General features: G+C 38.0%; 1 protein-coding gene across 21 annotated transcripts in view; it reads right to left on the minus strand.

Moving 5' to 3' along the window:
* Positions 1–27,456, minus strand: part of PDE4D (phosphodiesterase 4D) — a 1,410,178-nt gene that overhangs the window by 1,281,450 nt on the left and 101,272 nt on the right. For 2 of the 21 annotated variants that reach the window (XM_072749985.1, XM_072749979.1), the window contains exon 3: positions 3,862–3,917. The exons of the other annotated variants lie outside the window; for them this stretch is intronic. The gene's annotated coding sequence lies outside the window, so the exon portion shown is untranslated. The remainder of the gene's footprint in view (positions 1–3,861; positions 3,918–27,456) is intronic. 21 annotated transcript variants of the gene reach the window in all.

A 27,456-nucleotide genomic window follows, 5' to 3' on the forward strand; every position in this document is an offset into this window, starting at 1 on the left:
ATTTATCTTTGTGCTAACAATTCCTCATCCTTTCCATGGCATCTAACAGAGCAATAAGTAGCCATCAAAAGAATGAATGAATTTTGATGGGTAAGATAATTTTCCCAAAATCATGCAGAACCAGAACTGGCAGGCAGACCAATTTGAGCTCAAAGCCCTTTTATTAACAGTTAGGATCCCAAAACACAATAACTTGGGTCACAATACATCCTTTTTGCCCATGACAGTTCCAGTTTATGACTATTGTCTCAATGAGATTACAAATAAGGCCCCCATTGACTCTCCAAAAAATGGATGATAAATTTTTTGGTCACTCTGTAAGATTTCAGAGAAGAATCAGGGCTCTCCTTTGATTGGGATGGTAAGGAACTCTTCATTCAAGAGATGACAATTCAAATCAGAGATGACAATTCAAATCAACTTTTTGAAAGGTGAATGGGGTTTGCTCAGCAGAAGAAAGGTAAGGCTTAAAAGGCAAAAACAGTTCTGTGACTTAAAACATGACATACGAAGGTGTAAACGGTTGTGAGTTTTGACGCTACAAAATATCTTGAAATAAAAATTATTTTCCACAGAAGTTCACAAGGGATGGGGATTGCAAGCTTTCTAAATGACTGGAAACCAAAAAACAATGACAAATAAGACTACATGACACTGTGCTAAAGTAGAGGAACCAAATCATTCCTATTGTGTTTTAATTTTTGTATGAGTCTTAAGAAGCAGAGATAATAGCAATTCTATAAATCCCCTTAATTTTGAAGATCAACTTAAAAAAGACTCCATAAATTTAAATGGGTACAACATCAGATAAACAGTGATTCTCAATGAGGTACAATACAACTTAGTTTTACTTAAAAAATGGAAAAGGAGGGTCATCTGGGTGGCTCAGTGGTTGAGCATCTGCCAATGGCTCATGTCATGATCCTGGTCATGGGAGCCTGCTTCTCCCTCTGCCTATGTCTTTGTCTCTGTGATTCTCACATGATCAAATAAATATTTTCTTAAAAAGGAAAAGAATTCCTGTAATTCAAATACACTGCAAACAGAAAATTTCCAGGAAGAAAAGAAATATCAAGATGTGCATTTTCCAGAAAATGTTCAACAAGGAGATCAAATGATTACTATCATTACTATCAATGATTGCTTTAATTATTAGCTATACCTTTTGATAATTTACTCTGTACCTACCAGTCACCTTGTTAAACAATTTACATAACTCATTTAATACTCATTAAAATCTCATAAAACCTATATTCTCATCTCTGTATTATACAAATACAAAAGACAAAACTCATTATAATCCTGTCTTTAATGGTAGAAAGGGAATCTATTTTTGCATCTCCCTAATTCCAAGCATCTCTCACTCCTGCCTCCAGGCCTCACTGCGCCAATAACAATCTTTAATTTACTATGAATGGGAAAAATCAAAGCAAAGAAAAAAGGACTTCCTTTTATCTCCCTAGTTCTGGCAGACAGGCCTGTTTTGTCAAATAAATGGTCTTGGCACACTAAAAGAAAATGCTGAAGGAAATGTAGAAATGCAAAAAAAACAGGTAATCTTCTAACCAGGAAATGATTGATGCTCAGAGAAAATAAAGGTTTACAAACAATATACTTTGCCCAGAACATGGGTTGATGGTATAGTATTAAAGGGAAGTATACAAGAGCAGAGAACAGTGGACAGAGAACTGTGAGATCTTTCTATTAGATTATAACCTTCTATACCAGAATTGTTTTTGCAGAGATACAAACATACTTCTTTCCCCTATGGTATGTAAAACTACACTTGAAAAACCATCTAAGAATATCCAAGTAGATGTTTCCTTTTAAATGGTGGGATTATAGGAATAATCTGTGAGTTTCAATGCTCATTACAGTATCTAATTGAATATTTTTTATGTAAAAAGTATTTTAAGTGAAACAACTATTAGAGCATAAATTTAAATTTAAATTTCTTAAATCTCCTTTCCTAAAATGCCTGTTTGGTAGACATAACTAAAATGTTTAAATTTGAAGAGAATCTTTGGTAAGAACTTACAGGCAGTTTACAGCTTTCACTTTGTTTTTCTTACCCCTAAATTAAAGTTTAGATTTACATTCAGATGTTTTATGACAACTTATATTAGTTATACCTTCAACCAAAAATACAAATGTTTCCTGATTCTGCTTACAAGTCTATGAGGGCATATTACTTTCAAGATTTTCTTTTAGAATATTGATATTTCAAATTTGGGAATACCTCCTTCCATTCCATTTTATTTCAACTTGAGTCAATTCAAGAGTTATTCAGTACTTTTTTTTTTTTTTTTTTTAGTACAAGTTGAGTGCTTTTCCATAGCACTCTTTGCTGAGTTTACAGTTACATAAGAGAACGAAAAGACTAATCTTTAATTTTTCAGAGCTTCCAGTTTAATTTGTAGGTTCCAGTATATGTAGCTAAGAAACCTGCCAGGGCTGGTAGGGAAATGGAACACAGCACACGTAATTGTTGCATAAAAAAATAGTTCAGATAGATAAAGAGATAATGAAAGTCTAAAAAGGCCAGCCAGGGTAGCTTTTTTATTTTTCCAGGAAAATTCACCTGAATCTATCAGTATTTGGAATACTGATAACTTGTGAATTAAAGTTTCCTGGTTCTTCTAAACCTCTTCCAGAAGAAGAATGCTGACATAAAAAAAAGTTTCTTGAGGGCAGCCCTGGTGGCTCAACGGTTTAGCGCCACCTTCAGTCCAGGGTGTGATCCTGGAGACCCGGGACCAGGTCCCACATCAGGCTCCCTGCATGGAGATGGAGCCTGCTTCTCCCTCTGCCTATGTCTCTGCCTCCGCCGCAACCCACCCCCCCACCCTCCTGTGTGTCTCTCATGAATAAATATTTTTTAAAAAGTATCTTGAGAATGGCAATTCATTGATCCTAAGTAGTACCAATATGGCTGTATTATTTGTTCTGAAACTACTTAAAATGTTTTATCACATGGAGTATTTAATATCCCAGAAGCAAAGTAAAACATCAGTTAAACTGTATTGTAGCTTTACAACACTATCCTCAATAAAGATTTTAGACCTATATCTGCTTTCATTATTTCCTTGAGTTCTCTCGAGGATCTTTAAGAAATTAGCAAACTTTGTCCTACATGAAGTCCTATACTTTGAATACTAGAATACCATACTTACATTTAAAAAATTAATAATGATAAGCCCAAATAACTCATGATGTGTTACAAGTAGACTTCAAAGTAGATTAAGATCAAGAATTGATTTAATCCAGCTCTAGCTTCAAAAAGAAAGGAAGAAGAAGAAGAAGAAAAAAAATAAATAAATAAATAAATAAATAAAAATAAAAATAAAAAAATAAAAAAAAAGAAAGGAAGAGACATCAACAATGATAATGGCATAATAGGTTCCTGAGCTCTCCTCCTCCCATGGGTACACTGAATGGAAAGCTACACACCAACCAACTTTCTCTGAAAGAGGCCTCAAATAAATAAAATAAACAAAAAGTAGATATAACTGATACAAATATAAAGGAAGAGACTATTTTTGAACAATTATATGCCAACAAACTGGATAACCTAAAAAAAAAATAAATCCCTAGAAATATATATCCTACCAGAACTGAATCATCAAGAAATAGAATATATGAACAGACCAATTATTACTAAGAAGATTCAATCAGTAATCAAAAACTTCCCAACAAAAAGTCCAAGACAAGATTACTTCACCAGTGAGTTCTATCAAACATTTTTAAAAATGTATCAATTCATCCTCCTAACTCACCTCTTAACCCAGTTTACAAGGTGAGCATTACTCTAAAATCAGACTCAGACAAGGTCACTACAATAAAAGAAAATTACAGGGGTACCTGGGGCTCAGCAGAAGAGCATGCCACTCTCCATCTTGGGGTCGTAAGTTCAAACCCTGTGTTGAGTGTAGAGATTAAATTTTAAAACTCTAAAATAAATAAACAAACAACTAAATAAATGAATGAAAATTTCAGGTCATATTCTCAATGAATGCAAAAATTCTCAACAAAATACTAGCAACAGAATTCAATAATACGTTAAAAAGACCATACACCATGATCAAGTAGGATTCATTCAAGGGATGCAAGAATGATCCAACATTTGCAAATCAATCATTGTGATATACCACATTAACAATGAAGTATGAAAATATCACCTGAATAAATGTAGAAAATTCATTTGACATAATTTAATATCCTTACATAAAAACTCAAAAAATTTCATACACATTACTGTACATCCACATAATGAATGCCATATAGGACAAGCCCACAACTAACATCATACTCAATGGTGAAACATTGAAAGCTTTTCCTCAAAGTTTAGGAACAAGATAAGAGTCTTACTACTTTTATTCAACATAGTACTGGAAAGTCCTAACCAAAGCAATTAGGCAAAAAATAAATAAATAAATAAAATACATCCAAATCAGAAAGAAAAAGTAAAACTGACTGTATTTTCAGAGACATGTTATATATAGCAAACCTAAAATTTTCACCACAAAACTATTAGGCCTAGCAACAATTTCAGTAAAATTTCAACTTATAAATTACAAAACAATATATAAAAATCAGTTGAATTTCTGTACACCAACTATCAGAAAGAGAAATTAAGAAAACAGTTCCATTTAAAATAGCATTGAGGGGTGCCTTGTTGGCTCATTTGGTTAAGTGTCTGCCTTTGACTCAGATCACAATCCCTAGGATTAAGCCCCACATCGGGCTCCCTGCTCAGCAGGGTATCTGCTTCTTCCTCCCTCTGCACCACCCTTCACTTGACTGTCACTCACTCTCTGTCAATCTCTCAAATAAATAAAAAATTAATAAAAGATAAAATAGCATTAAAATTACATTCTTATGAATAAATTTTACAAAGAAAGTAAAAGATTTGTACACTGAAAACTCTAAAACTAATGAAAGAAAGCGAAGGTAACACAAATAAGTAGAACAGTCCATGTTCACAGATTGAAAGAATTAGTATTGTTAAAACGTCCATACTAGCCAAAGAGATCTACAAATTAAAGCCAATCTCTATCAAAATTCCAATCACACTTTTCTCAGAAATAGGGTTAACAATGTAAAAAGAGGTATAGAATCAAAAGAATCTGAATTGTCACAGCAGTCCTGAGAAAGAACATAGCTGGAGTCATCTTACATCCTGATTTCAAAGTATATGTGCTCACTTCGGCAGCACATATACTGATTTCAAAGTATATTACAAAGCTATCATAATCAAAACAGAATAGTATTCATATAAAAACAGACACACAGACTAACAAGACAAATTCAAGACCCCAGAAATAAGCCCATGCATATACACTCAATTAGTTTTAAAGGAGTCAAAAACATACATTACAGGAAGGATAGTCTCTTCAATAAATGGTTTTGAGAAAAACTGCAAAGTCACATGTAGAAGAATGAAATTAGGACCCTTATTTTACACCATACACAAAAATTCAACTAAAAATGGATCAAAGTCTTGAACTTAAGACCTGAAACCATAAAATACATAAAAGAAAACCTAGTAAGTACTTGACATTGGTCTTGGCAACAATTTTTTTATTTGATGCCAAGAGTAAAAGCAACAAAGCAAAAATAAGTGGGATTACATCAAACTAAAAAAGTTCTGCATAGCAAAGAAAACCATCAATAAAATGAGAAAACAAAATGTAGAATGGGAGAAAATCTTTGCAAACTATTAATCTGATAAGGGACTAATATTCAAAATATATAAGGAATATATACACATACAACTCAATAGCAAAAAACAAAACAAAAAAACAGTTTGAAAATGGACCAAGGACCCACATAGACTTTTTTCCAAAGAAGATATACTAATGGCCAATGGGAACATAAAAGGGCTTCAACATCACTAATCATCAGGGAAATGCAGACCAAAATCAGCTATCATCTCACAAGCATAAGGATGTCTATTATCAAAAAGACAAGAAATAACAAATGTTGGCAAGGATATCAAGCGGAGGGAGCCCTTATATAATGTTGGTGTGAATGTCAATTGATGTGGCTACCCTGGAAAACAGTATGGAAATTCCTGAAAAAAACTAAAAAGAGAACTACCATTGTGGTTCAGCAATCCCACTTCTGGTATACATCAAAAGGAAACAAAATCATCTCAAAGAGAGATCTCATGTGTTCATAGTAGCATTATTCACAATAACCAAGGTATAGAAACAAATTAAGCATCTGTCTAAAGAAGAATAAAGAAAATATGATACACACACATATAATGATTATTCAGCCTTTAAAAAAAGAAAGAAATCCTGTCATTTGAGACAACATAGATGAACCTAGAGGACATTATACTAAGTGAAATAAGCCAGACAGAAAAACAAACACGGCACTGTAATATTTATACATGGAATCTTTATTTAAAAAAATAAAGTTGAACTCACAGAAACAATTTAAAAGTGCTTTCCAGGAACTGGGCAGAGAGTGGGGAGGGAGCTGTGGGAATGGGGGGTGAAAGGGTGGAGGGGTGGGGGAGTGGGGGGTGTAACAGGAAAAGGTTGATAAAAGGGTACCAACTTTCAGTTATAAGATAAACAGCATTGGAAGATCTATTGTAGGATATGTTGACTATTTGACAACACTGCCACGTATAACTGAAGGTTGCTAGAAGAGCAGAACCTAAACATTCCACACACACACAAAAAAAACAAAAAAACAAAAAAAACCCACCACAGTACAAATGTGAGGTATGGTTGTGTTCATTAACTGAATGGGGGGGAATCCTCCCACAGTGTATGCATACATCAAATCATGACATTGTACACTTTAAATACTTTATACTTTTTGTCAGTTATACCTCAGTAAAGCTGGGAATGGGGGATCAAAAAATACACATCCATTTCAAGCCCTTCAGAAGCGAAGTCTGCCCACTGCCTCAGCTACTTGCAGGTGGCAACCATTATTCCCACATGCTTAGAAACAGTACATGTGTTCTTGGGCCACCAGGATACCATTCAGTCCACTGAAGCGTAATGAACGCTACCCACAGAACTCATGTGGTTGCTGGAAGCACCTAATTAGATCTAACACAGTAATGGCCTAAATGATGGGAAAACCCAGTGCAGTTTTTTAAAGTGCATTTAACACCTTTTCTTCTAGGAATCTCTGCTAATTATCACTTCACCTCAAAGAAGCAGGCAACTGGAAGAATATCATGATCACTGAGCAGAGAATAGGCTGTGATAAAGTTGAAAAAAAAATTCACTGGGTTTGGAGACAGAGGCCCTGAGCTCATTTTAAGACTTGACTGCTCTAGAACATGTGACTGACATACTTTACCTCTCTTCTCCTCCTGTCCTTCTCTTCAACACAATATCTCCTTTACATGCCTCAACATGTGTGAACCCACCTTCAACTATTAGGTACTCGGTAAAAACTGGTTGGGCACAAGCTTTGAAATCAGACCCCATTGTGGCTCAAGTCCCAATTCGAGTTTTTATCAACTGTTTAATCTTAGCAGATCACTTGTCTCAGTTTCCTCAACTGAGGTATTCCTCAACTATCAGGTATAATGAAGTTACCTACCGCTCAGGTTTGCTGTGAAAATGCAATGGATAATGTAAAAAGGGCTTAGCACAGGGGCTTACATAAAGCACATTAGAAATAAAGACTGCTATTTATTATTTTATGTTGACTCGAGACCACAAGAAGAGCTAAGTGGTCAGTTTGTGGCTTCACTAAAAATTGATGGTTGGTAGACGCTCTTAATTTTGGACGCAAAATTCCTCTATGACTTTTGCCTAAGATTATACTGGTAGCCTTTTGCAGTATTGTCTGCAGATCTTGAATATTCTTAATACACTGGAGTTTTTCCTCATGTTAATTTTTATTAATATCTTTTCTTTGAGCATAAATTCAGAGAGAATATGTAAATTGAGAATATTCTTCAGATCTTTGATACCCATTATGGAAATTCAGTTACCATGGCTTCCATGGTGAAAACCCTACAGCTTTTCTATCCAGCTCGTGAGCATCCAGGTAAATTAATAGAAACTTTTGTTTCCTGACCAACCCTATTATAGACATCTTATGTTCAGAAGCCATAGACGCTATGATGACTTCTCATTTCCACTTTCCCTCAGTTAAAACAATTTTTGCAAATGAAGACTGCCTTTGTCATGAGGGCAAAATCCATAAACCACTCCCACTGAGAAGCACTCTTTTGTGATGGACATCAGGTGTTTGTGAGAGAGCTGGCACTATGTGAGAATAGAGTGCTGAGATATTATCGTAAAGGCTGGAATATTTCACACCTTTTCTACCACCAGATATCTACACTTCTCATGACCCTATCAATGTAACAAAATTCAAAAGTTTTTAGATAGCCTTCCCTTGTTCTAATATACCAGAGAATTCACAGTGAAGAAATACCACTTTAATGCAATCATTGTGGGAAGGTCAATAAACAAAGCTCTAGCCCTCTTCTTTATCTGAGAATTCACACTTGAACAGAGAATTAAGAATGAAAAAGGGAGGAGTTCACAAGAGCTCATAGAGGAGGAAAAAGAGGAAGAAGTTCTTGGAAATGCCTTTGCTGTCAACTGTATGTAAAACAGCACTTCTCACCACCACCATTGAAACCTTGTATCTACTTCATTCTAACACTTGAAAATTCTTTTTTTTCCCTTAATTTATTCATAGTATACTTTCTCCTTTAGAAGGTAAGCTCCTTAGTGGCAGGATTTTATGCCTTTTTTGGTCATTGGCTATTCTCCCCACCTCTATTCCAGTGCCCAGGACAGAATCTGGCATACAGTGCATTCAATAAATACATTTATGGAAGGAATAGGGATTATTATCCGAATAACGTTAGTCTCCACAGGATGGGAAATTTGGGCCTCTATTCAGTGCCCAGAGACACAAGGAAAAATGAACAATTTTTTTCTAACACTCACCACTTTCTCTTAATTGCAGAGGTTCAAGAGTAGCTAAACAGTGGGAAAAGGAAATAGAAGTATTAGCAAGGAAAAGGTGCTCTGTTATACTCCCGACAAAAAGAAACATTAATCAAAATAACAATGAGATAGCATTTCTCCCTCCCCCATCAGATTAACATTCAGTGTTGGTGGGCTGTAGAAGAAGTGAGTCATAAAGCCTGCAAGGAGGGTATACTGGTTCAATTTTCATAGTGAAAAATTTGGTAACAGCTTTCCTCTATTAATTCAATGCTTAATACTTTGTCTTATAAACTTGTACACATGTGCACTGTTGGAAATAGGAAAACACTAAAACAACCCAAATGTACACTAGGAGGGTTCAGGATACAGAAATGATATGACATGTAAGCAATAGAACACCATGCAGCCTTTTCTTTTTCCCGTGCATTCTTTAATAAGAGTAAGGCAGCTCCACATATTTCACGTTTCCAGAAGGTTGCAGTTGATAACCACCAAACATAGTTATAAATTAGCCAATTCCACTTAATTAATAAACATTGTTTTGACTCCAATATCAAAGCTTCTATAAATAGAAAATACCTGATTTGTATAGGATCACAGACATTTCAGAAAATTAACACAAATGGATTATGGATGGTGGACAATATCAACTTTACTCGGCCTCTGATCACTTTAAATTTACCTTGTTATTAACTCCAGATCCATTTTAAGATACATCGTCTCCATGAAGGCTCTCCCCCACACCTCTGTGCCTATCACATGACAAGCCACCAGTGCCACCATCTCAAGAGGCAATACAGGAACTATTCAAACTACCCCACATGTTGTCATACATACCTTTGCATCAAGTCAGGAAAAGCGGGGTCTAAGGACTATTGGAAATTATCACTGGATGAAACTTTACTGAGTCTGTAAGTCCTATATATATATATATAGGTACTCATATATATATATGAGAAGGTGACGAGCTCTGCCTAAGGAGATCAAGCAAAGTTTCAGAGGAAACGACTCTCTGGGTCATTTCTTGAAGGACAAGCAGTAAGTAATTTTCCAGATGGGTAATATGTGTGGGGGAGAGCACTTTGGGAAAAGGAATAGCATGTACAAAGGCACTGAGGCATGAATCAGCAGATGGTTTAGTAAACTGCAAGTAGTTCAAGATGGGCAGGAAGCAGGAAGAGTGTAGGAGCAGGGAGGGAGGTAAGCAGAGTCTACCTGGAGACTAGAGAGCCTGGGCCAACTAGTCTGACCATCATCTTGTAGTCCAGTGGTTACTACTGCTTTGGGGTCATGGCTATTTCAAAATCTAGTAAAACTATGAGCCGGCTTCTCAGGAATTTTTAATTTTTTTTAAAGGAGGGGCACCTGGGTGGCTCAGGGGTTGAGTGTGTGCCTTCGGCTCAGGGCGTGATCCCGGGGTCCTGGGATCAAGTCCCGCATAGGGCTCCCCACATGGAGCCTGCTTCTCCCTCTGCCTTGTCACTGCCTCTTTCTCTCTGTGTCTCTCATGAATAAATAAATAAAATCTTTTTTAAAAAAAGAGCATTCACCAAAATAGTGTGTACAGTGTCCACAAAGACTCTGAAGCACAGAAATTGTTGGACTTCCAGTTCTAAAGTGTTCTGATAGGTAACATGCCTATTTTTAATTTGTAAAAATGGCTGGAAGTGTATGCAACAAGCAGGAGAGTAATATGATCTAATATGTGTTTGAGAACAATAGCCAAATCTGTTGAGAAGAGATTAGAAGTAAGTGAGATCAATGGTAAAACAAACAATTAAGACATCATGACTACCATATGGTCAGGAGACAATGCAAGCAATTGCCAAGAAATTTCTGAAAAAGCTAAGAGTGATTCAGGCTATCAGATATTTAAGTGTAATATAATGGTTAAAACAATGTGATAGTGATCCAAAAACAAAAAAAGAGGTGGAGTAATGAAGAAGATAGAAAATCCACATCCAGAATTTATTACATTTGTTCAGATAAAACTTAAAAGGGAAAGGGTAGATTATTTAATTAATCTTTGTTAGGACAATGAGAAACCTGTTTACAAAAATGCAGTTTAAAAAGTCATATTCTCACACTCCCATAGAAGAAAACTATTCCAGACAGTTTAACACTTAAATGTAAATTCAAGAAACCAAAAAATGTACTGGAAAAAAGGATAGAAAAAATGTGTGTAATCTTGGAATATAGAAATCCTTTCTAAACACAATACCAAAGGCAGAAACTTTAACAGGAAAATATGTTAAGATTCAACCACATGCACAAAAATTTCTCATGTGAAAATACACCAAAGGAAAGAACTCAAAATGTGACTAAGAAAATGGGGAAAATATTTACATTATAGAAAACCTACAGACAAATAGAATACTATCTGTACTCCATAAAGAACTTCAGTAAAATTACCTGAAAAATAAACTTGCCAAAATAAAAGCAAGGACCATTAAAAGGCAATTTACAAAGGAAAAAATGTCCAACCTCACCAGTATTTTAAGAAATGCAAATAAAACTACAATGAGATACCATCTCCCCCATATCAGATTGGCAAAGTTTTTTAAAAACAGCATTACTTAAGACACTGGAAAACACGCCCTGTCATGTGCCACCAGGAGAAGAATAAATTGAAAGAAGAAAACTTTCTGGAGGACAATTTGGCAAAAAGAATTAAACCTCTATAAATAAATGCACTCTTTCATCAGCCAATTCTGCTTCTAGAAGAGTTTCCTAAGGAAACAACTGTGATAGAGCTACAAGGAAATACACAACAATTTTTATAACCGCAAAAAATTTAAATTTGGTAGGATAAGCAGATGCTATCTAACCATAAAATGTTACCTGCCTCTAAAAAAGCTTGTGATAGAAGAATATTTAGAGCCATGGGCAGAGGCTGACACCAATTTCCTAAATGGAAAAAAGCCAAGAAATAAAGAGACTACAAAATGGTATCATGGTATATCAACCTAGCACAACCCCACAGTCACCCCATGCTGCTATGCCCAAACAAGGGTTTGTAAGCTGGTTGACATAATCATTTGAAGTACGATTCAGCTGTACTGATACAACAAACGATTGTTCATATCCATTGCAGAAGTAGCGGGAGAAAAAGAAATAATCATTGAAACAATACATGACACTAAGCAAGTGGAAAGCTGGCTCACAGGTAATGTGTAACAGAATTCAAATGGGGAGCCGGGTTTCCCCAAGCCCTTCATCAATCCAATATAATACTTCTGACACAACATAATTGACCCTGTTAGGTCTCCGCATTCTATCCTACCCCCTTCCACCAGCACATGGTGGCCTAGAAATCAGATGGGAAAACACACAGAGGACAGTCATACGCAGATGGACCAGAAAACCATGAAGGTTCAGAACAGAGATGTGGATTGCATCCCCTGACAGCCTCAGCAAGATGTCTAGGAGTGGCACCGATCGACAGGAATTGGAAACTGCTGCCCCAGGTTGACAGCCTGACAACCATGTGACAATGCTCCTGGTATACATTAGCACAGAAAGGCCCGGCTACCATCCCGTGGTCTCCGGCTTCCTATTACCAGTCAATTTCTAAGTATCCCAGTTTGTATGAAGCAGGATAAATAGCATGTTTTCATCCATTTCTAGTATAATGTTTTTAAGAGATCTATATAGGGCCCCTGTGAGTCCACAAATAGCATACAGAACACTTTACCAACCAAGAAAGCCATATTATCTACTAGACCAGTGCATCTCAACCAACCCGTGTTTCCCTTTGTTGTATGGAAGTTAGGACCAGGGATCCTGAAGCCTAATTTACAATGGAGAGAAAAACACACTTCTGTTTAGTTCACATGGGCAGGCTCATGTGTGTGATTGCTAATTCCCCCACTTCGGAGTCCCTCCTTTCGGAACCACAGACACGAGTCTCCCCCGGAGACCTCACTCTTGGCTGAAAGCAGTCAAATGGGAGGCAGACAAAAACCTCTTTTGAAATGGGGGTGCAGGGAGAAGAAAGAAAACAAACACCCATACAAGTGAGTGTGTGTTTAACAAGGGAAGTTATCTCAAAGGTCACAGATTGGCGGAAGAAATATGCTATTTACCAATGGTGGGGAAGGAAAGATCCCTAAGACACATAAAACGCATTCTAAATATTTGCCACTCTGTGTTATTTTAAACCCCAGGGTGCAGGAGCAAGGGATGGTGGAGTACACATTGCGGACACCAAGCCACAGGGTCCAGTTCCCTTCATCAGTAGCGAGAAGCTGCTCTCGCAGGGACCCCACTGGTTTCAGCAGAATTATATTATCCCCCCCGGGGAGAGAAACCTCAGAGGATCTCTATTTTGCCGTCAATAACTCTTTAGGGATATAATTTTTTATTTCATTTTATTTATTTATGGTATGTTCTAGCTCAATTATTTCGGTTGGTTTATTTCATGATTTTACTTATTATCATCTGTTTGGTGTCTCACTCCTAAAACTTGCTTGAATCTATTTTGTTGGCATTTATAGTCATCCCAAATAAGTAGAAAATAATGAATGGGATTTGTTAAGAGAAAAACGCAACTAGCAGTCACTTCTGAAAGATTGACATTGACGAGAAAGGCATGTCCCCAGAAATTAAATTATATATGACTTTTCTATTTGAAAATTCCAGGGAGGATTATTTAAAATCAAAATAATCCATTTACTAGAATAGCCCAAAACAAAACCCTGGTGTTACAAGACCTGACAGTATGACTTGGAACAGAATGTTATTAGTTCACAAACTTTAAGTCAGGTACACAAACACCTGCCCCACATGCAACATGCAACGTTTTGCTTCAGAAAAACCTTCCGTCATATTTTGACTATAAACACTGTTTGATCATCACACCAGTGGAAGCCTTGGACTATGTAAAGTGTTTTCCATTTCACATACATTCAGGCAGACAAAGATGTACATTCTTTCTGAAGATGCTCATTTGGTTCCCCCCACACTTCATCAACAAACCCATGCTCCTCTCCTGAAATACCTTTCCTGACTTACCTTGGGCATAAAAATCTGGAACAGGAGAGCTGCCGCAGTGGAGCCGGCTGGCATCAGAATGTGGCCAAGGAAAATGAAATCTCAGTTCCTACCAACAGTACAAATCTCTGACATTCAATAGCAGGGGGGAAAGGGGAGCTAACATCCCGCCTAATCTCAGTGCTTTCATAGCAGATATTTTAATGAAAACAATTCAAGCTCCTGACGCAACAGAGGGTAGACTTTGCATAATATTTAGTTTCTAATGCCTCCAAAAAGGTACCTGATATTTATTTATGATCCAAATACATTAAGCCTGAAATGGAAAAGCTTCTAGAATTTCCAAAGAGACTACATAAAATTGCCTGAATAATTATTAGCAAATAAGTTGGGAGACAACATTTTTAGTTCCCTTTTAGGTTTCTCTGGTTATTATTTGTTCACCCCAGCCTATCCCTACTCTCCCCAAACACTGGGTCATGAAAATCTGTTTAAAAGATTTTAACACAGAAATCATTCATTTCATTTAAAAAATCTCCCTGGAGCCCATTTTTAAAGATTACTTGGAAAGATACTATGAGATTTTGTAAAATGTCCCAAATTCAAAAGGGCAAAGACCCTATGGAGTGTCAAATGAGGAGGTTTTGGGGGGGGGGGGGCTCTGATAAAAACAAGTTCCTCACAAATGGAATTGGAAAGTAAGAAACCACTATTCTCTCTAATCATAAAACAAACTTAATTTCTGTTTAACTGGAATTAAACAATCACAAGTTCACATAACCATTATTTTCTTAAGTCGCCTTTCATGAGAAAAGACCCAAATGAAATAGAAACAAGCTGGTTCAGGGACTTATTTTTAAAAGCAGCCATTGCAATATGATCAGCAGAGATTCGACCCTCTATTCAGCCTAGAAGCTATTCAGCTTGTATCAAGAGGCTTCTGAAGTTATAATCTATATTCAAATGATAATATTCATATTAAGTGCATTGTATTATTTTCTAATTATTTGAACGTGTTTTTGCCCCAATGTGATTTCAATTCTAACCTAAAGTTATGATATATAATGATTTAATTAACCTATCCACAGTCTATTTGGGACAAATTGAATTCACAACAAAATGAAGAAAGACATTTATTTCACTTGGGGGAGAGAAAAACAAAGAGAAATGAGTGAAATATTAAAAAGATAACTTTAATATGCCTCATTTATTTGTAGAACAATTCGACGAGAACATGAGGTTAAGGACAGAAAAGCCTATATTAATAGTTTACTTTGTAGCAGAACAAATTTGGAAAAATCACTTAACCTCAATTTTACCAAAAGTACATTAGGGGAAGTATTATGCCTTCTGTATCTGCCATAATAAATACAAAATTCACTGCCTGCTCAAATTGAACTGGATAGAGATGATTGGCCATAGACATAGTGATCTCTCTCATCACCTGGAAAAAATAAGACTAACCACTGATAGGGAGTAAGCATATATAAATGCTGTCTTTATATGGATTGACTGGAGTAAGATGCTTACTTACTAATCAACTGAAGTTTCTTGTGATGTTAAAATGAAAAAGTGAAAGTAGAAATCATCAAAACAAGCCATCCATTAAAAGGATGGGGCTAAAGAGGAGACTTAGAATTATAAAAGTGCTGAAGATAGTGCCCTGCATTCATTAAGCACATGTTGGTGGGATAAATGAACTGACACTCCACAGCCAAGGAGATTGCCCAGCCCTCTAAGTACTTTGTGGTAGACAAGCCCCAGTGCTTCCCAAGATCCCTCGATGCTTCACTTAAGACCAAAAGTGCATGAAGTACCTATTTCTGCTGCTGCCTGTGACCATCTCTTTTTGCCCATCTCTCTTACTCTGTCTCTTTGCTCCCTCTCAGACAACCCGAGTTTGCTCCAGGGGAATTCATGATATAATGTATTCGTAAGAGGAGAGGCTGATTCGAAACCTAATCTTCCTAGCTCTCCCAATAACTATTAGCCTTAGGGAAGTCATAAGAGATTTTTTTCCCCAACCACAGGATTAGAGGTTGAATTTGACCAACAGTCTATTGATGTCAAGGATGTTAAAATGAGTCTATTCCTTGCAAGGGGTAAACTATCACAAGTTCCAATGGTGTTAAGAGAATTGGGAAAGCCAAACAAAGAGTTTCCTTTTACCCCTAATTCATGGGGGCTACTGGTGGACTCTCTACAAAGCCCAAAGAGGGAATCCTGGCTGTCCCATCGGTTCAGTAACATTCCATAGCACACCTGGTAACAGCATCTTCAGTGACCAGGATGTGTGGGTGATGGCATGCTAGGCTGGTTGCAAAACTAATACTACATAAAAATGAAATGAATTGGGAAATGCCGTTATTAATTATGTACTGACAATAATGAAGAACTCTTCTTAATGCTCTCAAAAGCCCAGCTAATATATCCAAATAGTTTTTCTCACTCCCTCCCCCACCCCGCCAAAAAAAAAAGTCTAAATAGTTTCACAGGAAGGTTTCATTAACAGCAAAAACATAATCATTTGTCTTACTCCTTCTCTTGAAAAAGACAATAGCAAACAGTTAAATAAAAAACAAAAAGAGAAGCCTCAGAACTTGGAGGTTCCATAATCAAGAATACTCAGCCCTTGGAAGTTACATACCTGAGTAAACTTTGAAAGGTGACCTGTCCAAAAAACCAAGGACAAAAACCAGACTTCTTTTCAACTAATCTAAGTGTCATCTCATTTTCTGTTCATTTTCAAGGTAATCAATAATACTGAATTTTTCAATCATACTAAAAAAAAAAGGCTGGACCACAGGTCCACATTTTCACTTCATTCTTGCTCAAAGCAACAACATAATCTACAAAACATTCTGAATCCTTGGCCAGGTGTAGGTGGTATACAGTTATCTAGCCAGCAGCCAGCCACATACGTGTACACTCTCAGAGAGTAACATACATTCGATTTCATTCATTGAGTCCGTGCACATACATTTCACTACCCAAACGAAAGGCCCTTGGGAGAAAAGAAGAGGATATGGATCCTGCCCTCAAAAAGCTTAAAATGTGCAATAGAGGACCTGGTTGTATGCCAGGTTAGTTTAATATATAATGAACACTGTAAACAAGCTTTTTAAAAAGTCAAACACTCATGCCGTATCAGAGGCAACAATAACACTGAGAAACAGGGAACATTTCCACTGCTCTAAAAATCAGTCCAGTAAATATTTCAAATTGTTAAACATATCTGAGAAAACAAAGCATCATGGCCGAAGAAGGAAGAAACAAAATCCAAGAAAAGGTTTTAAAGGAGCATCTTCTATTTTTTCATTCAACTACTTACACTCCAGAAAACATAAAATGACCTCAAATTTCTCTAATCAAACTTTGCCCAGTCTCTGTGACAAAGCTAGTTTGAAATGTACCAGCAACTCCTAGATTAAAATGTGAAGCCAGGGAACTTCACAGCGTTATACATACGCACTGGTCAAATTATCCTTAGGATTAAAAATCGCATTTTATTTTTTCAATTAACACTGTAAACATGCACGGTAGGAAGCCTCTTACCTTAGCTGTTTATCCATCTGACTGCAGCTGAGATAAGCTCTTTATAAGCCAATTTTGAGAAACCTATACATCTATTTAAAAGCATAGCTTGTTTGCTTAAGTACAAAGTTGACTAAATTCTCCTAGACTAGAAAGAGATTGGCATGTTTGCTTGCGCATATCAGATTATTTAATTGGAAAACTGGGAATTATTCCATAGATGTGAATGTATATCTAATTTATGTCACAAAGGAGAGATTATACTCCTAGGAGAAGTTATTTACTTACTCATTTTCCTAACTAGATTTCCATGCACATGAGAATTTCAAGTCAGGAAAGCACTGCCAACAATGTTCCACCAGAGACAACCAAAAAGAGATCATAAATGTCTTGTTAGCTGTAAATAATGATAAAATGAAGACCTTTGGGGAATTGGATTACAGCTGGTCTAGACTGAAGAGTTTTAAATTTATATTAACCCAAGCAAATTACAGTATACCGATTTTAATTCATGCATTAAAATGGGTTTGTTTCACATTTTGCCACAAAATAAGAAAAATCAAGAGAAAGGACCAACTCCCTTAATTTCTTATGATACTTTTTTTTTTTCCAATAGTAAGGTACATGTAGCTCCTCTTCCTCTTCTGCATGAGAAACATACTTTTCTCCCAGTACACTCATCTCTGTGGGAACTTAACTGAACTTACTTGTCTATAGTTGTTACTGGCAATTTCTCAGCATCTTTAAGTGATTTTCTAGGGAACAGTCTACCAGGGCATCTCTTACATACTTCAGTGTTCATGCTTCCACTTTCTTTTCTTTCCTTGTCACTGGAGAACACCTACATAAATCGATTAGCCTATGGCAGCTTATGTTTTTACTTGGGTGAATTCAGAAGCTGTTTTTAGAAAAAGGATTGGAGTGGTAAATAGAAGATAAGAAGCATGATTGTTGTTTGGCCTCAGGCTCATTATCGAATTCACTGGACTGGGCTTCTCATGCACCACACGAGGAGGTACTTGCTATTATGATTAGTCTCAGAGATTCTGCAACCTTGAAACTAGGTGAATTTCTAGCTCTTTGACTTGGGACCTCATATTTGGATACCATCTGTTACATTAAGAGATGGCCAGCCCTTCTCCTGATGGATCTTGAACCCAGTCAAAGGCATATGATGAGGATGACATATAAGCAAGAGAGAAGCAGGTGGATACAACCAGAGCAGGGCAGGGGAGTAGAGAGGAATGAGGAGAGAAGGATAAAAACCCAAAGAAATGGTGGAACACAGGTGGGGAGCAGGGTTAAGCATTTAAGGAAAAAGAAGAGACACAACAAAAGTATATACAGTTAAGAGCACTAAAGGAAAGGTCTAAAGTAATCCTACATACTGAGCATAAAATTTGAGAATTTCCACAAGCATTTTTTTTGCATGGTAACAAATACCTACAGGTATCTGTTACTCTCCAAAAAGGGGGGGGGGGAGGCAAAATATATGGATAATGAAATGGTAACTTCAAATCTCCATAAATCTTTGTGAAGAAACAGTTACTTTCTATTATGGGTTTACTAAACACTAAATGATGATACTTTAAACAATCATACAGTATCATAAAAAAAAATAAGTACAAGAGAATTCTAGCACAGGCCCTGGGAGGTATTCAGCATAAATATATCTTAGAAACAGAGAAGGGGGCAGGAAACAGAGAAAGAAAGGCCCTATTTCAAAGTAACATGTAAATCATCTTCCTGAGCTCAGAGACCATACATTTCATTGACAGAGGACAAAAGGATAAAATATGCCCATGTAAAATTGCTTAAGACTCTGAACGAGCTATAAGTACAAACTCCAGTTAAAAAGTTAAGTAATCAGGAGTGCCTGGGTGGTGTGGTCCACTGGGCAGCCAACTCCCGGTTTTGGCTCAGGTCATCATCTCAGAGTCATGAGATGGAGCCCTGCTCAGCACGGAGTTGGCTTGGGTTTTCCCCTCTCCCTTTGCCCCTCCCTCACCATATGTGCTCTAGCTCTCTCCCTCTCTCAACTAAATAAATAAATAATCCTTTTTTTTTTTTTTAATTAGATAATCAGAACTCAACAACAAGGATCCTAAATCTACTAGAACACATACACAGTGTGCTCTAGTGTAGCATTCAAGGAAAGGGACAAATTTACAGATAATGAAAGATTCCATTGTTGATGAAGTAAGTGATCACCAGCAGCAGCAGCAGCAGCAACTCCCTAGAAATGTCTCTGGAGAACAGGCATCCCTATTTCTTAGGTCACTACTATCCACAGAGTAATAACCACTGTTGCCCCATGTTCAGACCAGGGAACCAGGCAGAGACCTCAGCAATCAATTAAAGCCCAACTACTCCAAGAAGTGTGCTTCACAGCCAACTCATTTAACCCATTTAAAATGGCTTCCCAATAGAGAGTTTGAAATATGATCCCATATATAAAATTGAGGGAGCCAAAGGCACCCAGCCAGTAGCCCACTCTCCTTTTCTTTCCCAGCTTCCATTGTGTTCTATAGTAAGAGGAGCCTTTCAAGAGGACCCTCCAGCCGGCACTTCCAAGGTTCGCATACAGCTCCACACTCTTTAGTTCTAGGACAGCTCATAGAGGGTTTAACTCACCCTTAGGAGATTTGACCCCAAAAGAGGCCCACAGAAGTTCTGGAAGTAATTTGGGGATCACTTAGGCAAGGGATTATAACATCTTGAGCAGTTCAGAAGTGGAGGTGAGAGTGTTTTGCATGGACAATGTCCCTTTGGCTCTTTAAAGCAAAGGATTCTTGCCTCAGGTCCAATGGTGTTATTACTGTTGATAGAATATTCCTGCCTTTATCTGGGTTAACCAGAAAATCTAATTAGTAGCTATACCTTATATTTTAAGCAGCAGACTGGATAATATTTGTTGGGTTATGTAGTGAAAATAAGAGCCGAAGCACTAAAATGACTTCAGCTCAGGTGGCCAAATTATTTTGGTTTTAATACCACAGAGTCCACAGTCAGCATGAGAGGATGCATTTCCTTCAGCAAGAAAATCATGGACACAAGATGGGCACTGCTTAAGAATAAGATAACACACACACACACACACACACACACAGAATAAGCTAACACTAAGTTCCCACAGAGAGCTTTGTGAGCTCTTGTACAGCGACCAAGCAGAGAACAAAGTTTTTGTCTCAATTTCTCCCTCCTTACTTCCCATCTATAAATCATCATGGGCCAAGGCTAACTGAACTCAAAAAGCCAAATTTAATAATGAATCTTTTCTTTCTGTCTTCTTGTAACACCTCAACCAGATCTGTGTTGTTATCCATAGGAACACAAGAAGATCCGCTTCTACAAGAAAGTGTTCTATACCTCTAGCTCCCCTTTTTACCATCAAATAGTTCTCATCTTGTCAGGGTTTGATCTGGAGATGGCCCTCTAAGAGAATAAACTGCATAGCATGTACCAACAGACTAGTGAGTATTGTCAACTGAACATCCAAATTAATTTACACAGTAAAGAAGGCCTTGAACTCATCATTCCTTAATATGGAGGAATAACTCCAACAGTATGCGTATTGCAAAAATGGAATCAGGCCAATAGGGACACACAAAGTTCCTTGGAGCACCTGGAGTATACCATACAGGCACTGTCTGTCCTGCTGAGAGGCCTCTGTGTATGGACAGAGTACAAAGAAGAGAGAAGAGAAAAAAAATAAAATAAATAATATATATATAAAATATAAATATATACATATTTATATTTATATACAGGGTTGTAGTGCAGTTGAAGAGACAAAATCTATTTGGAATTTGAAAAGCTTTAACAAGGGCAGTCCCAATGGCCCAGCGGTTTGGTGCCGCCTTCGGCCCAGGGCGTAATCCTGGATACCTGGGATCGAGTCCCACATCGGGCTCCCTGAATGGAGCCTGCTTCTCCCTCTGCCTGTGTCTCTGCCTCTGTCTCTCTCTCTGTGCCTCGAATTAATTAATTAATTAAGCTTTAACAACCTTTCAAGAGTAACAGGAGGATGCAAATGGATGAGTTAGAAGGACTTTTTCCTCTTGGTTTCTAATACTCTTCCCAAAGTCTTGTCTGCCACAAGCTTTCCTTGAAATTTTGATTTAGAGATAGAAGACTTGACTTGAAGAACAAGAGAGCGAGCTTGGAAGAATTTAGACATATTTCCTTCCTTCTCTGCTCTCTCATTGTTCCTGTCCCCAGGCTTAGGCCTTTTTGAAGGCTGTTTGTTTTTTTGTTTGTTTGTTTTAAAGTTTTTTTTTATTTACGATGACAGACAGAGAGAGTCAGAGAGAGAGGGAGAGTGAGAGAGAGACACAGGCAGAGGGAGAAGCAGAGGGAGAAGCAGGCTCCATGCAGGGAGCCCAACTTGGGACTTGATCCCAGGTCTCCAGGATCATGCCCTGGGCTGAAGGCAGCGTTAAACTGCTGAGCCACCTGGGCTGCCCCTCTTGAAGGATGTTTGGATGTTGTCTCTACAATCTTTAACTCTTAGTTTTATTAACATATCAATATACTCAATAGATAGCTTTATCCTTTTCTACGTGAGGGTGACTAGTGATTTTACTAAGGGTGACCTTCGTTTTTCTAGTTTCTTGTTTACATTGCTCTGACCTATGACTTCAAGAAAGCATGTCATCCTGAAATCCTAGAACTCTAGACTTGGAGTCAGAGAACACACATCTCAATTCCGCTTCTGATGCTTAACCGCCATGAGAAAGTTGTTGAACACTTCCCTTGAGCTTCAATGTCATCTATAAAATGAGGAATTGCTTCAGCCTAGAACAAATCAAATAGCATTTGTAGGAGAGCATACAACAGAGCAGTGCTCAATATATTTGGTTAATGTGAGTATTCATGCCAAGTGTTCTCTACTGTGGAGTTTCTCAGAACAAGATCAGATCCATTTACTTATTCAGTTAACACTTTGTTGAGCACCTAATATCTGTCACACTCTTTACTAAACATCTGTGAGAACCACTAGAGCTATGAGCCATCCTGTCACTATTGGACAGTTTCTATGTTCAAATTACCTCTCTTCTAGTATTTTCCCTTTAGGAAAATAGTTAAGAATGTATGTCATGTTTGCTTGTTAAAATTATATCTATTTGCAACATTTTGGAATGAAGCCCGTCCCTCTCTGGGCTTCATTATACATCAAAATTCCCACAGTTGCTGTTTTGTTAAGACACATTAATCAGCACAGTCTCCAAGAAATTCTCTCTTGGGTTTGACAAAAGAGAATTAAAATATATCTGGACTTTATCAAGCCTGGTGTTCAGGATGCCATGAGAGACTGGAGTTGGTAAAGCTAAATCAAATTATTAATAATGGAAGTTTTCAATAATCAAAGAAGAAAAGTGGTAATGAACAACTCACAATGATAATGAGTAAGCATGCACACTGCACACCAGGGCCCATCTGATGTTTGTTCTGCAATCTAGAGGTGCCCCTCCTCATTCTACCACCACTGGATACAAAAATGTAACAAGCAAATATCTGAATAATAATTCCTGCTCAGCTGAGTCCCTAGTTATAACCAAATAAAGGCAGACTAGCTTCTTTAAAGCTGGAATACAAAGAGGATCTTTCTACTGAACAACTAATTACCCAAAGCCGTGTGACATGGTACAAGTTCTATTGGTTACAAATGGGCAATAACACAGTTATTTGAAGCATAACTTTACACTATTAATTCCAGGAAAATCACAGGCTGATTATTAAATTGGAAATATTATTAAAATGAAAAAGCCATAGCTGTTTGGACCCCAGGCAAGCTAATTAATGTAAATACCAGCATAGAGCAGGAGTTTAAAAACACATTTTCGGTTCCACTATTTGCAAAAATTATTGATTACATAAAATTAGTTCCATAGATCCTTAGGGGCCTCTATTTTCCCTTGTCTTTATTACTTTAGAGAGGGAATAGGTACCCTCAAAACACTGAAGAAAAGGGTAGAAAGCAACGTGATTTTCAACTCCTCTCTTCCAACATTCATCTTCTCCATGTGTTGGCCATGGGAGCTCAATCTCTGAGCTATACACCATTACCCTGTCTACAGGGCTTCCAGTAATTTATAAAAAAGGCAAGTGCTTCCAGCCCTGGAAAATACCTTGTTGCCCTGTGAACTAGTTCCATCCTAAGGAGATAAGAAAGAAAAAGAGAAGTGTTCTCTGACTTTAATAATTACTCAAGAAGTTCTACCAATAGAAACTGAAGTATCTGAGAGTTGGAAAAGGCTTGATTTTGGAATCACCAGTGAGGAATGTCTTTCCATTTGACCGATCCTCAGATAAACTAAGCCACAGTGGGAATGGCCGAGCCAATGGTTTTTCTATCTTCACACCCACACATTTGGTAAACATTCACCAAATTTCCATTGATGAAACATGCTGCAGAGAGGTGGCTTCCCTTTGATTGACTTTGGAAACATAAAACTTTATAGCTTAAGTTTTTGTTTCAACCTGAAAAATGGAGTTATCATAAACCTACAGCATTTAAGGGTAGGACAAGGGATTTCTATCAGGTCAGATGAAGGATATCCCTGGACCTGAAGTGATCAAATGGAATTCACATCAGAAATATTCTTATACAAAACACTTCAGAATTACATGGTCAGCCACCTTTCCAGGGATGTTTGAGGATGCACTGGAAGCAGAGTCTCTGAAAAGCAGAGGCATGTACCCTAACCTGAGGCTGGTGTGTTAGAGCATTCTTCTCCTGCCCCCTTCTAGCCATGCATCATGATGGTGCTAGGAACCCACAAAGCTGAGGAACATACCCACCTCCTAGACCATTCTCCAGATACCCAGAACCCTGGGATCCCTTGCTTTGAATGGACTAAAGCCAGTTTCCAGGTACCATATGGGTCTTTATCCTTCTAAGTGCAGACTGCTTCGTGGCCAGTGTGTGCACTCCCAGGCCTGAGATGTGACCATGGGCAGTTGTTGGACTGCAGGTGTAGATAAAGCTTGAATGAGCAGACTGGATTGTCTACATGTGTTCCTACAAGACTCATTCAGTTGCACAGTGGAGAAAGGGCAGAAAGAGCAGGGATAAGTTGTGGGTCAGAAGAACTTTCTGTTCTAGGCTCACAAATGTTACAGGTGGCCTGGAACGAGATAAATTACAAAGTAAGAGGAGTGTTGTTCAGTGATGCCAGAAAACACTTTCCTTCTCTTTCCTATGCTCATGGTGACCCAGACACCAATGAGTATGAAATGGGATACCAGCTCAAGAGGCAAAGCCAACACTCTCTCGCAAACTGGGATACAAAGTCATTGTAAATGCACCCAACTACAGGCAGTGGCTTCCCTTATAATGACCCCCTCCCCATCAACTTTGAGCCCAGAGTTCCATAAATAATTGCCATCCATTGGCATCCAGCATTTTCCTTTCCCATCAGGTTCTTTTCTACTCTTGAGAGAGTGTTTATGCTTGGTGCACCCAAGAAGTAAATAAAACTTGGTTCTTGTCATATACAACAGATTTTGGGTATATAACAGAAAGCATCATATGGACTTCCAGCTTCTGTTGTTTATTGGCAATGTTACTCAGTTTGTTAAATCTGTAGGTTGGCATCCTAATAAAAGGCATAGAAAATAAAAGGGAAACCTAAGAAACCAGAGAACTTTGGAAATCTACAAACATACCAAATCTTATGGATACCAGGGTTCCTGAATGAGGTAGAAGATCAGAGCCAAATAGTAAACAGAAGTTTAAAAGAAAACACTGTGATGGCCCTTTCTGGATGCAAGCATGCACAGGGACTGGGAATGCAGGATTTAATTAGGACCACTAAGTGTTTTCCAGAAGCTCACACCCTAGAGGAGGGAGTTTCTGGTAAGGCCTAAGGCCACATCCTTGGCACCTGGCTAAAGTGTCCCCCCCCCCCCCCCCCCCCCCCGCCGATTTTTGGCGAATTCCAGGAGCCTGATTTCATCTCGCAGCTGTTACACAAAACATACACACACTTTCTTCCCACAGTGCTTCCCGTCAATCTGTCCTACTGCCTGCCATTCCTGCCACTAGCAGTTCTCAAACATGACCACACATTACAGTTACCCTGGGAGCTCCTCTAGCATACAGATTCCCAAGTAGCATCCCACGGAGACTGAATCAGCAGGTCTGGGGTGAAGCCAGGACGTTTCTACCCTTAGAAAACAACCCAGATGACTCTGAGCACTTCACATTATAAGCTCTAGAGAAGGTCAGCTAGAGTCTTGCAGGCCGACCTGGCAGGCTGTCCCACCAGGAGGTAGCCACACCCTCGTGCTCCACTTTTCCCCGTGGTCTGCTCCTACGCTGGGGTCTTTCCAGAAGGAACTGAAGGTGCCAGGCCCCACACCCTGGGGTGAGGCAACACAACCAATGGCTGTCCTTTCCTGCCATGGGCAAGCTCCAACGGACTGCCAGTTCTAGCACATTCTGGATGATTTCCGTGTGTGTGCCCTATTTGAGCTTTATTCACAAATAAAAGTACCATATGCAGCAAGTTCATGAGAACTTTTTTACTGAGAGAGTCTTTAATTCCTATTCCAATGATAAAATGGTTCTGGTGAATTCAATTTTGACCTCTTTCTTTCCTTTCTCTCCCTCTTCCTCCCCCCACCCACACCCATTATCTTATCTTGGGGCTTTTGTTAAACTAATGATTCTCCGTGAACAGGGAGGCCCAACCCTTCCAGGAGAACACATCACTATCTCCAGGAAACCATGTACTTTTTTTTTATTTGTGAAAAAGAATCAAACGTTTAAAAAAAAAGAAAGAAAGAATCAAATGTTTTCAAAGGATAAGCATGCTGCTAGCTTCATCTTTGATTCATTCAGAATTGAGGGAAAGAAATGAATAGTCAACCGACTTAAATTGTGTGTTTTACACATAGCCCCATGCACTCAGAAATAAGCCTAAATTTATGAGTAAAATTAGAGAAACGCTGTCAGATGGAAAGTCTTTCTCATCAGTGGAAGAGATGAGCACAGAACTTAGTCGTCAGTCCCACTGTTACCATCACAGGTGTGCCCAAAGACTGGGCAGTTGTGCAGAGTGGAGGCGGTGCCAAGAGCTATACCTCTTGGCACAATTTGGTGCTACCCAGGTTGTCACCATAATCCCTGCGCGGAATGCCTCTTCTCCTGGGAGCTCGGCTGCCTGTCTCCAGGGATGTCCCACAGATCTCAGGGATGGACTTTACAAGAGAGCCCTCTGATCCTAACAGCCAAAAATCTCAACACAAAGTGAGGGAGCAAGTCAAGGTAAAGCATAGGATCTCAGTTGCCACTCATCACACTGACACACTTTGGAGGGTAAAGCTAAAAATGAAAAAACCAAACCCCAGAGGTGGAAAATGAACCCACTTCCCAAATGCATACTAAGCTGAAGAAACACTCTTTGATATATTTGATTAACTTACGTCTCATTTCTCTTGCTTTATTGTTCTTTTAACTGAGCTTCAGATAAGTTTCCTAAGGCCATTTAAAAGTGAAACTAAATGCTCACTCTCCATAAATCGTGACTTCCATAAATTGTAAGACAAAAGCTATGTATAATAAATTTGTGTAAACATAAATTTGCCATGAAATAGCTTAAAATAAAGTTTGAAAAGACCTACACTGAGACAGACATTCCCATTGGTCCATTTGGGATGATCCAAGATTTCTGTTACATCACTTAGCTCTGTTCTACTATGAACATTCATTACTTGTATGCTTTTCAAGCTTAAAAAAGGAGGTGAAAAATATAGAAGTCATTTACCAATGGTATTTATTATGGTTATTTACCAATGGTATTTAGAAGTTATTTATCTATTTACTATCAATATCAGACATTATAATTAATTATTTCAAAACTCTAGGAACAAATGGCTAACCTGAGACTTCTCATCTCATCACTTCTTTGTCTTTATTATCTGCTCTGCCACTGCCAAAGTCATCATTCCCTGCCCCCAGCTAGTTGAGTGGAAG

The sequence above is a fragment of the Vulpes vulpes genome, chromosome 2, assembly GCF_048418805.1.
Source record: "Vulpes vulpes isolate BD-2025 chromosome 2, VulVul3, whole genome shotgun sequence".
Lineage (NCBI taxonomy): Eukaryota > Metazoa > Chordata > Mammalia > Carnivora > Canidae > Vulpes > Vulpes vulpes.